The following is a 14,787-nucleotide window of genomic DNA, read 5'->3' as shown; positions in this document are numbered from 1 at the left end:
TGATTTGACTCTAAATTTTGGTTGACCAGAGGAATGAGGAAAATATGGTTAGAGCTAGAATTTGTAATGCCCATAACATAAAAAAAATTTAAAACCATAAAGACTTTATGTAAAGCAGCAGACAGTGACCTTACAGATCACACTAAGTTTTGTTTTGCTATTTCTTATAACATCCCCAGGCGAATAGGTAATGAAATGAGTCTAAGGGTCATTTTGTATGTGTGTGTGTGTGTGTGTGTATGTGTGTGTGTGTGTGTGTGTCTGTGTGGTACTGGGGATGGAACTCAGGGGCATTCTACCTCTGAGCTACACCCCAGCCCTATTTTATTTTTAGTTTGAAACAGGGTCTCACTAGATTACTGAGAGTCTCACTATATGCTGAGGCTATTCTCGAATTTACAATCTTCCTGTCTCAGCCTCTCAAGAACTGGGATTATAAGTGTGCACTGCCATGCCCGGCTTCTAAAAGCCAATTCTGTAAAAGAAACTCTGGAAATGGTAACAAATGACCTGTGATAGTTCAGTTGTTCTTCAATGTTGACATTAGCAAATCTCCAAATGTAATTTCTATTTGCAATTAGATTCTGATCTCTGTTTTGGGGGTTTGGTTTGAGCCAAAACTTTTGTCCTTCTGAAGGATGAGCGGGGCAAGTCCTCTAGGAGGAATCAAGGACTTCTTGGGAAAGACTCATTCTAAGTGAACAGGAAGTTGGACAGACAAGATAAGCTCAGTCACTGAGTTGCTGGAGTGATGGGTTTGTTTATTTCTCTTAGATTTGACCGCAGCCCAGCTCTCAATGGGTGAAACTGCATCTTGGAGAGAGGGAGGCTTGATTTAAACAGTACAAGCCTTTTAGTCGAATCTCTTTTAAGCCTGAGGCATATGCAGTCTTGTCCAATACCCACGTGCCTTACTCATGTAATGAAGAACACAGCAGGCTTTGATTGATGGAAGATTCCAGAGCATTCAAAACCACTTGAACATCTCAGCCTTTACTCTCTGTACTGGCACGCTCCAGCTCCCAAAGCGCACAGCGGAAACACTTGGGGTACTAAGAGTAGAAGTGTTGACTGACAGAGGCCGAGCTCAGCACAGGCAGAGTGCTGGTGAGCAGTGATGGTGGACGCACTGGAGGTGGTGGTGTCAGGCAAACAGTGGAGCTTGGCAGGCGATGCCTGGTGAGAGGCAGCCAAACCTTGGGCCTCAAAGCAGCACTGACCTCATCTTCCTCCCCAGGCAGCAAATACCCCCAAAGGGGCGACCGCAAGCAACCATGAAATGGGTGACATCATTTGCTAACTGGGAATATGGGACACATGAGACGTCTCTGAGATTGCCCAGGAAATAATGATTGAGTATAACTTTGAGAAAAATAGCTGAGTTTTTAAAAATGTACTTTTATTGGTACATTGTAATTTTACATCATAGTGAGGTTCAAAGTGATATAGACATACATGTCCAAAGCATTTGCTGTGTTTCCCACCCAGCCACCCACCCCATACACATTAGTGAGATTGACAGTGGTGTCTTCATATATGGGCACGGCATTATTTGAACTGTTTCTTTCATCAGTTTTTCTTTACTCCTTCCCCACCTCCTCCTTCAATCCCCTTCCACGTTTCTTCTGGTCTCTCCCCATTTATCTAAAGTCCCTTTTGTTTCCTATTTTCTATCTAGCTCCCACAGGTGAGAGAAAACATAGGATGCTTGATTTTCTGTGACTTGCTGGTCTCACTTAGCATAATATATTATATTCCATCCATTTTCCTGAAAATGACATAATTTTTTTAAATCTTTACGGCTGAGTAAAATTCTGTTGTGTGTATATATCACACTGTTGTTATCCATTCATCGGTTGACAGACATCTAGCTTGGTTTCGTAATTTGGCTACTGTGAAGTGGGCTGCTCAAAACATAGACATGCATGTATCACTATAATATTCTTTTGGACTTTAATTCCTTTGGAAAGATACCAAGAAGTTGTATCTGAGTCATATGGTGGTTCCAATCCTAGTCTTTGGAGGAACCTTTATACTGATCTCCATAATGGTTGTACTAATTTGCAGTCTCACCAACAGTGAGGATTGAGTTTTAAAGAAATAAGGTTCAAAGTCATAGAAGTAAGGTTGCACCAGGTGCAGTGGTGCACACCTGCTATCCTAGTGTTATGGTTGGGAAACTGTTATGGAAGTGGAAGTGTTCTGGGGACCCTGTTAGGCTCCCAGAACTGTAATGGTGAGAGAGGTAGCCACGGGTTCTTGTTCTGAGCTAGGTATAGAAAACACTACCTGACGCCGGGCGTGGTGGCGCACGCTTGTAATCCCCGCACTTGGGAGGCAGAGACAGGAGGATCGCGCAGGTTCGAAGCCAGCCGCGTGCGCTGGCTTAGGAGACCCTGTTTCCAAATAAAAATGTAAAAATAGGTCTGGGAGTGTAGCCCGGAGGTAGAAGGGCTTCCAGGAACCCCAGTACCACCAAAAAAAAAAAAAAAAAAAAGAAAAAAAAAAAGAAAACACTACCCGAACTCTTTTAGCTTAAGCACTTTTTATTATTACAAAGATATAAAGATAGTACAGAGTTAATAAAGCCCTATACAAGAGGTATTATGGTGGGGGGTGACTTGAAAAAAAAGTCACAGAAGGTTTCTGTATACAGAATATCTTTATACCTAGTCTTCTGACCAGACTAGATCTGCCCCCTCTGGGGGCAAGTCTTTTGATGTGGAGATTCCTCCCTGTAGGTCTGTCCTGTCTCTGGTACAGACTCCAAGCCTTTTGTTACACCCCAAACTGTGTTAATTGATCATCAGGGTTGGTATCTCTTGAAGGATTATGGCATCCTCCCATGGAGTTTGAGATCTTTTGAAGGTTTATGGCATCCTCCCACATCCTTGGGAAATCTTATCTTTATAACGAAAAAGGGCCCTGGGACTATCTCTGTTGTCTTGCTAATCCCCCTTGGGTGCCTGGAATTCTGTTCCCTGAAGCTCCTGGATTTTTTTTAATACTGAGGTTATTTTCAAATACATTTTTTGGAAACCATTTCCCAGTACTGGTACATTCATACATTTTAAAGCCCCATTCCAATACTGGCACATTAATACATTTTGGAGCCATTCCCCAATACTGATACACTAGTACTTGGGAGGCTAAGACAGGAGTTTTGAAGGGTGGAGGCCAGTTACAGTCGCACCAACTTAGTACAAATGTCAGCAACTTAACAAGATCCTGATTCAAAAGAAAAAAAGGGCCAGGAGTATAGCTTGGAGGTAGAATGCCCCTGGGTTCAACCTACAGTCCAAAAATAAACAAATAAAATAAAATAAAATACAAAAGTTACAGTGGTGTAAGGAAACAGATTTTAACACATATTTTCTTAGTTCAACCAAAGTCAACAGCTGCTCTCATGTGGCCTAGTTCATGATGATATTTTGCACCTGTGTGTGAGCAGATTTTCATTAAGAGTTATTTCCTTTCATCTCCCTGAAGTTCTTCATCACAGTAGAAAGAAGTTTGGGGATTTTGTTGATGTTGTTTGTTTTGTTTTACTTTTTGGTCCTCTGAGAAGTTTATTACTGTTGAAAGATTCCAGAAGAGACTAGCCTGGTGGTTATCTGGCCACAAATATGGAACCTTCAAACGCAGTGCCAAGGTGCAAGATGTGTCTGAGTCCCAGCCTAAAGAGCTCCATGTAGGTACGTAGTCCTAGAGCCTTGGTCCAGAATTGATAAACTCTAAATTTAAGGACATTTGGAACTGAAGGCCGAGGCCTGCTATTATCTTGTCTCTTCAATTTTTCCTGACTTCCACCTTAACAGAGTCAGATCTTTAAAGGACATCCATAAGGCCGGATGGAATCTTGCTAATCACTGATCCCATTGCAGACTATCAGAAATAAATTCTACTACCCCTCTAGCTAAATTACACCAATCAACTTGTTTGATAATGCAGTGTATGTTAAAAAAAAAATATCACCATCCTCCCCGGAGAAAGCCTGGCAGGCAGAAAAATCGATGAGTCTGAACTGAATTCAAGTTGCAGCCGTGATGCTTCTCAGCTGTGTGACCTTGGGCTAGTTACTTAAGCACTCAGGGTCGCAGATGATGATAATGATGCCGGTCCACCTACCCACTTTCCAGGGTAATTGGGAGGAAAAGATGATATTTGTATAGTGCTGTGTTCAATGCACGACTGGTCTAAGGCTCCATACATAATGATGGTGCTGGCTACAATACGGAGAAAGGGGCCCCCCAGTCCCCCAAAAAAGGCTGAAGAGTTTGTCATGAAGCCTTCTGTTTGGGATAAAAGGGCCTTCTCTTTTCCCACGAACTGCTGCTATACTCTGTGAGGGATGACTTTCAGCAGAAGGGTGAAGCCTATCCTTTAGTCAAGCTCTGTGAACACTGCAGCTGCTCACAATCCCCGGAGTCCTCTGAAGTTGCCCTTTCTCAGACAGAACCTCATTGAGTTTGGGGGCCTGGGGTTGGCAGGGCCCTTGCAGTGGGAGCTCTGCGGCTACTCTTTTGATTTGGCCTCACCCTGGAGGGGACATGGAGCCCAGTTAATGAAGGCACCTGGTGCTTGGCTCCCTTGTCCATGAGACACGCATCTGGAATTTTATATATTTCTGTGCATTTGACAGTCAGGAAGTGTCCTGTTTCCCCAAGACAACATTTTCTCCTTGGGCCTTCTCATGGGTTGGGTTACTTTGCTCTTATTAGCTAAAAGCTTCCCTTCTCCAAGTCTGTAGGGAAGTTTTTTTTGGCTGTAGTGATGAATCCCCAGAGCAAGATGTTTTTGACTATAAAAGGCTGCTTGTAGAATGAAGCAATCCTATACTGGAAATTTGTTCTTGTGGATGTGTTTTCTTCTTGATTTTGAGCTAAAGGTTTTGTATTTTTGTTGACATTTCAGTTGAGAAGGGGCAATAGTTTGTGGTACAGACTGTGCGTGGCCTGACTGTACACCTCAGTGCTACAGCAAGGTGTGGTTTCTGGCAAACATTAGGAAAGCTGAGTTAGGACGGTTTGGCATCTACATTGGCATTAACGAATTGGCATCTTAAGGAAACAAAGTAAATCATTTGTACAATACTCACCCTTGCAGGCATATTATATATCTTACATCTTATTTTTCAAAGTTTATTTTATTATCACTCCCTCAAGGAGCTTTTGGATTATTTTTTTCCTGTGTCTCCTCCCCCATGAAATTGTAATACCACAGATGCTGTTTATCTATCAAAGCACTACATCTGTGTAAGTGTTTTACATACAAAAGGATTTGAGCCATCCCTCCTCCTAACCAATTTTACCCTCCTGACTAATGAGTCTCACCAATAGACAGAAACATGTCTCATGCAAGCCAGGCGTGATGGCACATGCCTGTAATCCCAGTACTTGGGAGGCTGAGACAGGAGGATCTGGGTTTGTGGAAAGCCTCAGTTACTTAGTGAGACCTTGTTTCAAAATAAAGAACAACAACATCAAAAAAAAATCAGGCTGGGGTTGTAGCTCTAAGGTAGAATGCCCCTAGGTTCAATCCCAGAACCACACATACATACACACACACAAAAAAGGAAAGATATATGTCTCATGCTTAAAAATACACAATTTTCTGTGCTGTAATCAACTGGCAATTATAAGTTATGACTGGAGAAACTGAGTCATAAATATTTTCCTGTGGAACTCTATCTGATATAACAGCACTTACCCCTCTACAAACTTATGAAAAAAAATGAGCAGAATAACTTTTTGGAAACATTATAGTTGCTTTTCTGAGAAAATGCAGTTGAAGTTTTCATAATTGTAATTCTTTCCATTTTATCAGCACTTCTCATGTTGTATGCTAAAACTGGTTGAAATTTGATAAAAAAAAAAAAACCCACTAGAACAAGCAAGTTTTGTGTGAGCCCTTCCGCATTCTTATGATCACATTTTTGATGAAAGCCCCATTGCCTCATCCCACTGCCTTCCCTGCTCTGAATTGACATCGGCAAATGCAATTACCCTCGAGGGCCAGGGAGGTCATATGAATGAATGAAGAGGTCAGAAGTAAAAAAGCAGCACATATGCATCTCTACACAGGCGGCACTGGTGACGGCAGCTGACAAGCCTTTGTATTGTAACCACATTCTTTCTCCACTGATCTCCCCTTCTCTCGTGGTCCCATATGGGGCGCCAAAATGATCCCAGTGTCCCCTCTTATTGTGCTCTTGTCCAGTGGATTTCTATGAATGAAATTCAAGAACTAATGAAGGGTAGAGAAATCTGAAAGTTTAAGTCAAGGAAATATAGAAGACAGAAATTATCCCCAAAAGACAGTAACAGTTGAAGTTCTTGGAAGGTGAGCTCTTAAACCTTATTCATCTACTCTTTTAGTTTCTTGGTCTTTTAAAAATTATTAGTGCATTGTAGTCATACATATATTTTTTTCAGGACTGGGGATTGAACCCAGGGGCATCTACCTCTGAGCTACACCCCAGCCCTAGTTTTCATTTTTATTTTGAAACAAGGTCTCACTAAATTGTGGAGGGCCTTTCTAAGTAGCTGAAGCTGGTGGTGACCTTGCGATCCTCCTGTCTCAGCCTCCCAAGTACTGAGATTACAAGCATGTGCCACCATGCCTGGTTGTAGTCATACATCTTAATGGGGTATAAGATGGTAGAGGCATTCATGCACACATTACTATTTAGCCCTTCCCCAATTCCCTCCCCATTCCCTCCCGGCTTCTTCTTTCTTAGGTTTGGCTTAGTGATCGACTTTGATATGCTTGTGAATGTACATCATGTACAGTAAGGAATTTCCCTCTCCCCCCTCCCATTCCCCTCAGCTGGGTCACTTATGTGCTCATCTATGATTTCTCCTTCTTTGTCTAGAGTTCTTCCTATGATCCCTTTTCTCCCTAGTTTCTGCATATTAGGGAGAACATCCGATTTTTTACTTTTTATTTGCTTTTTTATTATTAGTCAGAATTGGGTCTTGGGTACCATTGTCTTTTGCCCAGTTTCAATCCTTAATTTGAATCCTTAACTCATGGGCTGGTGGGCTCTAAACTCCTGGCCCCACTGGTCTGCTGGCCGCCCACCCCCATCCTTGTTTACACAGATTGTCCTCAGAATGGGGCCCACAGAAGGGTCCAAGTTTTGTTTTGATTTTCATAGTTCTTGACTGGTCAACTTATTAACCTTCCCTTATATCTTATGCATTTTTATTTTATTATATATCTTATAGCTTATTAAATTTCCTGTACTTAAACATATTGAAGTCAACCACTAAGCCAAGCAAGGGAAGGAGGGATGGGGAGGGAATGGGGTGGGAATTGGGTAGGGGTTAAATCAGTGATGTGTACATGTATGTACACACAAGTTTTTTTACCCTAATATGATGTATGAATATAATGCACCAATAAAAAATTTTAAAAAATCCCCCTGCTTTTGGTCTTTACATGATGGCCTCTTTTAATCTTTTCTGTCCTCAGCTCCTCTGCTCTGCCTCAGTATCAGGAAGACAAGAGGAAGTGCAAACTGAAAAATCTGTAGTCTACCTAAAGGTCACAGCTGCTACTGAACTCTTGTAGACTTGTTCTCATGGAGAAATCTTAGTTTGGTGTTGCCAGATACACACACACACACACACACACACACACACACACACATTATATGTGTGTGTGTGTGTGTGTGTGTGTGTGTACTGGGAGTTGAACTCTGTGTTTCTGATCTTCTTTGGTCCTTTTTATTATCTATCTATCTATCTATCTATCTATCTAATTTTTTTTTTGGGTGGTACTGGGGTTCCTGGAAGCCCTACTGCCTCCGCACTACACTCCCAGACCTATTTTTATATTTTTATTTGGAAACAGGGTCTCTTAAGCCAGGGAGGCTGGCTTCGAACCTGCGTGATCCTCCTGTCTCCGCCTCCCAAGCGCGGGGATTACAAGTGTGTGATATATATATATATATATATATATATATATATATATATATATATATATATAGTGGGTCTGGGGATGGAACCCAGGGACATTCAACCTCTGAGCTACACTCCTGCCATAGTTTTTTTTTTTAATTATTATTCTTTATTTTGAAACTGGGTCTCACTGAGTTGCAGAGGGCCTCACTAAGTAGCTGAGGCTGTCTGCGAACCGCGATCCTCTGAGTTTCAGCCTCCCGAATGCTGGGATTACAAGCGTGTGCCACCACACTCGGCATGTAATTTTTGAAAATTTGAAACAGGGTCTTGCTAAGTTGCTGAGGGCCTCACTGAGGCTGGCCTTGAACCTTCAGTCCTCTTGTCCCAGCCTCACAAGTACTGGGATTATAGGCATGCACCATCACGCTCAGTACTATATTCATAGTTATTCTGTAGTAAAATGTCTTGGTTTAGGAGAAGCGGCTCATTCACTGTCCACCTTCACTTTCCATCTCTGTTTTGTCCTGTGTCAGAAGGAAGATCATCAAGCCAGGCGTGGTGGCGCACACTTGTAATCCCAGCATTTGGGAGGCTGAGACCAGAGCATCGTGGTTCGCAGACAGCCTCAGCTACTTAGTGATGCCCTTCGCAACTCAGTGAGACCTGTTTCAAAATAAAGAATAAAAAATAGGGCAGGGGGTGTAGCTCAGAGGTTAAATGCCTCTTGGTTCCATCACCAGACCCGCAAAAAATAAAGAAATAAATAAATAAAAGAAGGAAGATCATCTTATTATAATTTTTTTCTTTGCCATTTTTCACTTTTCATTCATGTAACATGATTATTTGTGTAGGGGTGCCCTCTGGCCTACTAAGTAATGTTTTCAAGTGTGGATAATTTCTTATATAATCTTTTTTTTAGTGTATGTGTGTGCTGTGGTTGGAACCCAGAGGTGTCCTACCTCTAAGCTACACCCCAGCCCTATTTTATTTTTTGTTTTGAAAAAAGGTCTCACTAAGTTTCTGAGAGCCTCGCTAAATTGCTGAGGCTGATCTCAAACCTGTGATACTCCTGTCTCAGCCTCCCAAGTACTGGGATTACAGGTGTGTTTCATCACATGTGGCTCTAATATAAGCTTGATTAATAAATATGTGTTGGGTGATTGTTTACAACTCTATTGATTGTTTCATCTACCAGATCAGATTCCTTTCCTCAGTCCCCAAAATGTTTCAAATCTGCTGACAGGTCACTTGAAGGGCAGCAAATTGAGAGAAGGCCAATATGCCTAAGGAAGGCAATGCAGGCCTTTTTTTGTGTTTGCAGCAACCTCTCAACCTGCTTTGGCTGAATAGTACACTTTGTAGAAATTTAAAACCCTGACCAATGACAACCTAATACAAAGCTAATAGACTTTTGTTTTGACGTGCTATTAAATACATACTAGTTTTTGTCTGGTTGTTTGCAGTACTGGAGACTGAACCCAGGGGCAGCTTACCTCTCAGCTCCACCCCTAGCCCTATTTCATTTTTTATTTTGAAACAGGGTCTGAGTTGCTGAGGATCTTGCTAAATTGTGGAGCTCTTTTCAAACCTGCAACCCTACTTTCTCAGCCTCCTAAGTACTGAGATTACAGGCACATGCCACCACACCTGACTCCACTAGTCTTTTTTTTTTTTTTAATGGTCTGAGATTATAGGGCTAAGGCATGGATGGTCCCAAGTTACCTGACTTGCTAAAGGCACTTGATGTCTCATTTGCTTTGCTGAGCTCCCATGTACAGGCTAGTATGGTTGGAAGTGGCCACAAGAGGGGAGTATGAGCCACAGGCATCTTTAACAGATGAATGGGACTAACACAGTCATTCTCCTGAATGGGGAAAGCTCAGTCCTGAACAAAGGTCAATGGAATGACACCCTCTTGCCAGCTGGTTTGTCAGAATGAAAGTGCATCTGGTCTTTCTTCATTCACAGAGAATAGAGCCTTCAGTGAGGAGCTGTCCCGTCAGGCCGTGATCCTGACTGGAAAGAGTATCCATGATCAGAGCCTGGAGGACACACAGTACGGTCCCTCAGCTTGGCTAATGCTATTTTACCTCTGCATTAGAACTCGGAGAAAACCCCTGCTCTTGTATCACCCTGTTTTGGCTCCTTTAGAATTATTCATATTGAAGCTGGGAGTGGTGGCACACACTGTAATCCCAGCATTTGGGAGGCTGATATAGGAGGATCATGGTTCGAGGACAGCCTCAGCTACTTATTGAGGCCCTTTGTAAGCCATTGAGACCCTGTTTCAAGATAAAAAGAATAAAAAATAGGGCTGGTGGTGTAGCTCTGAGGTAGAATGCCCCTGGGTACCACACACACACACACACACACACACACACACACACACACACATTATTCACATTGAATTGTGACTTGGCATTTGTCAATCTCTGTATTAAGGGATGCCTTAGGAAATAGCTGTTTAAAATGGATTATTATATCAATATAAGGTTGTTGTCATAAATTTCAAAAAATATTCTCTTTTTGCATACTTCTGGGAAATTTTTTTTAAAAAAACGAGAATGTTTATTTATTTGTTGTGGTATTAGGGATTGAAACTAGGGCCATTCTACCTCTGAGCTTGCCTGCCCCCTCCCCATTTTATTTTTTTGAAACAGGATCTTGCTAGGTTGCTGAGGACCTTGCTTAGTTGCTAGGGCTGGCCTTAAACCTGTGTTAGAATTGCAGACATGTGCCCAGCAAAACCCCTAGAACTTAAAAAAATTATTTTATTTGTTTTTATGTTTAACTTTGCACATATTTTAACGTGTCATGCTATTCTCTTTGTTGTGACTGCTAGGAGACTCCATTTATCTTACCAATACCTAGGGAGTGTCTCTATGTCAGGCGCTACTGGCTCTGGGAGCAGAAGGAAAGGGACTTCTGTCCTCATGAAGCTTCCGGTGTAGTGGGAGGGACAGGTACATATTCGTTGCTCAGATGGATGTATAGACCACAAACTGAAACGTTCTGGGGAGGACAGTAGCCTTGATGTGACAGTGTGACACGGGGGCTGCCTTCATTTCAGGAAATGCCCTTTGAGTCCAAGGGTGTTGGGGAGTCACCCAAGAGAAGGGGTGGGCCCCACAGGCATTCGTGATTGAAGGGGACCCCTCTTGGGGAGGGATCAGTGTGGAACCTGGAAAAGGACTGCAGGTGGGCTGCAGTTCACTTTGCATGGTGGGAAAACGAGGGCAAGATTTGAGAGGGAGCAAGGTCTTGGGGTCTTGTATGTATTTCTGCTTGCTATTACTATTGTGTGTGTGTGTGTGTGTGTGTGTGCGTGCGTGCGTGTGTGTGTGCGTGCATGTGCGTGTGTGTGCGTGTATGTGCGTGCGTGTGTGTGCGCGTGCATGTGTGTGCGTGTGGTTCAGTCCCTTGTGGGGACTGAACCAAGGGATGCTCTACCTATGAGAGAGGTCTTGGTGTCTTGTATGTATTTCTGCTTGCTATTACTAGTGTGTGTGTGTGTGTGCGTGTGTGTGTGTGTGCGTGTGCATGTGCGTGCGTGTGTGCGTGTGTGTGTGTGTGTGTGGTTCAGTCCCCAGTCCCTTGTGGGGACTGAACCAAGGGATGCTCTACCTATGAGAGAGGTCTTGGTGTCTTGTATGTATTTCTGCTTGCTATTACTAGTGTGTGTGTGTGTGTGTGTGTGTGTGTGTGTGTGTGTGTGTGCATGTGCGTGCATGTGTGTGTGTGTGTGTGTGTGTGTGTGTGTGGTTCAGTCCCTTGGGGACTGAACCAAGGGATGCTCTACCTATGAGAGAGGTCTTGGTGTCTTGTATGTATTTCTGCTTGTTATTACTATTTTTCTTTTGTGTGTGTGTGTGTGTGTGTGTGTGTGTGTGTGTGTGTGTGTGTGTGTAGTACGGGGGATTGAATCCAGAGATGTTCTACTGCTGAGAGAGGTCTTAGTGTCTTGTATATTTCTGCTCGCTATTATTATTTTTGTGTGTGGTATTGGAAATTGAAACTAGGGGCGCTCTACCTCTGAGCTATACCCTCAGCCCTATTTTATTTTTTGTTTTGAAACAAGATCTCACTAGGTTGCTGAGGGTCTTGCTATATTTCTGAGGCTGGCTGCAAACCGGTAATCCTCTTGTCTTAGCTTCCAAGTACTGGGATTACAGAGGTGAGCCACCATGCCTGGCTGTGTTTGCTAATTTTAACCAGGCTTTTGTTTTATCCTGCATCCCTTGTTGTGTCATTCTTTCATAAGAAACTTGTGTGTGTGTGTGTGTGTGTGTGTGTGTGTGTGTGTGTGTGTGTAATGAGGTGGGGTGAAAATGAAAATTTATTATTCCAAGTTTCACTGTAAGTGGACTCCATGTGGAATTAAGGACACGATGTCACACACCACGACCTCCCTCACCTCCGCAGTGGTTGCTCAGGGAGGTGGTGCACTGTTCCCTCCTGGGTGAGTCTGTGCATCCTGACATGTGCTGGCTTTACTCTGACAGCATGTGGAGGCTCAAGCCATTCTTCCTCCTGGCACACCGGGATATGGAGTACTTCTTAGAAGATGGTTTTATTGAGATTTAGAAATCATAGCCCTGCCTTCTGGTGCTGTGAAATGCCAGTCAGTTATTTCAAAACACACTCCAGGAATTATCAGGCCAAGGAAAAAGAAGGGAGTATTTTATAAAGCTGCATTTTAAGCAAATATAAACCTTTTTGATGGCTTTGCTGAGGCTTAGAATGTGTTGGTAAAAGGCTGCCAGAGAACACCTCTGTGGCTAGGTTTTCTTGCCCTCATCTATCATCTCTGTTCTTGGTGTTGAGTTGAATTAAGTCCATAACAGAGAGAAAACAAGACATTAGTGCCTCTTCCTCTCCTAGGTCAGGAAGAAGCCCATTTCTTAGATCTTACTCATTGTAATAACACTTGTTTCTTCTACCAGAAAAGGGAACAAGAAAGAGGAAAATGAACTGGAAATACCATACCAGTTGCAAGTGCTTACAAATAGGGCTGCTCATTCTGCCTCAGCCAGGCAGGGCTCCTTCCTGGGCTTCAAAACACCAGACACATTGCTGTCACAGGACTTTTGTACCAGCTATTGCCTTTACCTGGAATGCTCTTTCTCTATAGAACTATACATCAACTTGTTTACCTTCTAGGTTTTTTTTTTTTTTATACCAGTGATGGGGCTCAAGGACATACTACCTCTGAGCTACACCCCCAGCCCTATTTATTTATTTTTTATCAGATGATCCTTTATTGAAATACTTTCCTTTGTACTTGAACTCTCTAGGCACCCTACTGTGCCACTGTTGATGCCATCTATAATATCATGAGGGTGGCGACCATCAACACTGCAGCCCATGGACTGGGCAGTTCTCAGGATCTCTGATGATTTCAGAAAGTTCTCTGGCTAAAGATGGGTGTTGCATCTGTTGGGCAATGTTGACAATCTCATCAAAAGTGATACTTCACTGTGTTTAATGTTTTTCTGCTTCTTTCTTTCTCTTGGCTGCTCCTGGAGGCTTTGATGATCAGGGCAGAGGCAGACAGTACCACTTCAGTCTGGGCTCGTCTGTTCTGAATGGTCAGCTTCACTGTGATCCTTAGGCTCTTCCACTCACCAGTTGCTTTGGGAATGTTATCACCAGACTTTTTTGGAGACAGACTCAGGGGGGCAATCTTGGGGGCCAGGGCAGGCGTGGTGCTGACCTTGCTACCTGTGCACCTTAGGTACACGACTTTGATTCTGTTGGAGTTGAACTTGGGAGGCATGGCGGAGGCAGCTGATGTCAGATGAACCTGGATTCCAGGCAACTGAAGAGAGTTGCACCTTGACCTCCTCCGAGCTGAAAGCCTTATCTATTTTTTTTATTTTGAAACAGGGTTTCACTAAGTTGCACCTCCCTAAGTTGCTAAGGCTGGCTGTGAACCTGCTATTCACCTATCTCAGCCTCCCCAGTACTATAATTATAGGCATGTGCCATGATGCTGTTTTTTTTTTCTAGTTTTTAATTGAATATTATTTTCTCAGTGGGGCTTACTTTAATAAACTAGCTCAAAACTGGTGATTTCTCTGAACTCCTAATTGCTTTTATTTTGCCTTAGTATTAGAAAACTATGGTTTTTAATGAGCTATTTTTGTAAATAAAGTTTTATTGAAATATAGCCACACTCATCTTTTTAATGTCTTGAATATGGCCTCTTTTGTCTAACAGTGGCAGAACTAAGAGACAACATGGTCCATAAAGTTCAAAACATTTTCTTCTGGACCTTTACAGAGAATTTACTGATGATGTCTGTATTAGTCAGTTTTTTGTTACTGTGACAAAATGCCTGAGAAAAGATTTTGGGTTTTTTTTGCTCATGGTTTCGGAGTTTTCAATCTATAATCAGCTGGATATATTGTTTCTGGACTTACTGTGAGGCAGAACATCATGGCAGAAAGGCATAGCCGAATAAAGCTGTTTGCCTCTTGGTGGCTGGGAAACAGAGGAGGGGGCAGGAAGGAGGGGCCAGAAACAAATATCCTTCCAGGAATGTACCCCAAAGAACTACTTCCTCCAAAGAGGCCCACCACTCAACAATTTCCATCATATCCTAGTAATGCTATCACATGGTCCAGTCATTTCCCAAGAGTACCACCTCTGAACTCACCCCATTGGGCCTTCAATTTTCAAGCCTGGGAGTACATTCCAGATCCAAACTATTGCACTTCTCTGTTCAATTTTTTTCTTGCTTTATTTGTAACCTTTTACCATAAATAAATGTGTATATCTATTTACCTATCTATTTGTATTTTATGTTTTAAAAAGTTTCCACAAGTTAGATGTGGTGGCACATACTTATAATCACAGTACTTGGAAAGCGGAGATAGGA

General features: G+C 42.6%; 1 pseudogene across 1 annotated transcript; it reads right to left on the bottom strand.

Annotated features, from left to right (window-relative positions):
- Positions 1 to 6,001: 6,001 nt before the first annotated feature.
- Positions 6,002 to 13,683, bottom strand: LOC308264067 (large ribosomal subunit protein uL11-like; annotated as a pseudogene). The gene is made up of 2 exons: positions 13,211 to 13,683; positions 6,002 to 6,226 (listed from the first exon to the last, which is right to left on the bottom strand). The product of its transcript is annotated as a large ribosomal subunit protein uL11-like (transcript).
- Positions 13,684 to 14,787: the final 1,104 nt, after the last annotated feature.

The sequence above is a fragment of the Muscardinus avellanarius genome (genome assembly GCF_963383645.1).
Source record: "Muscardinus avellanarius genome assembly, chromosome: 6".
Taxonomy (NCBI): Eukaryota; Metazoa; Chordata; class Mammalia; order Rodentia; family Gliridae; genus Muscardinus; species Muscardinus avellanarius.
The sequence above is the reverse complement of the archived record's forward strand: the minus strand, read 5'-3'. Positions and strand labels throughout refer to the sequence as shown.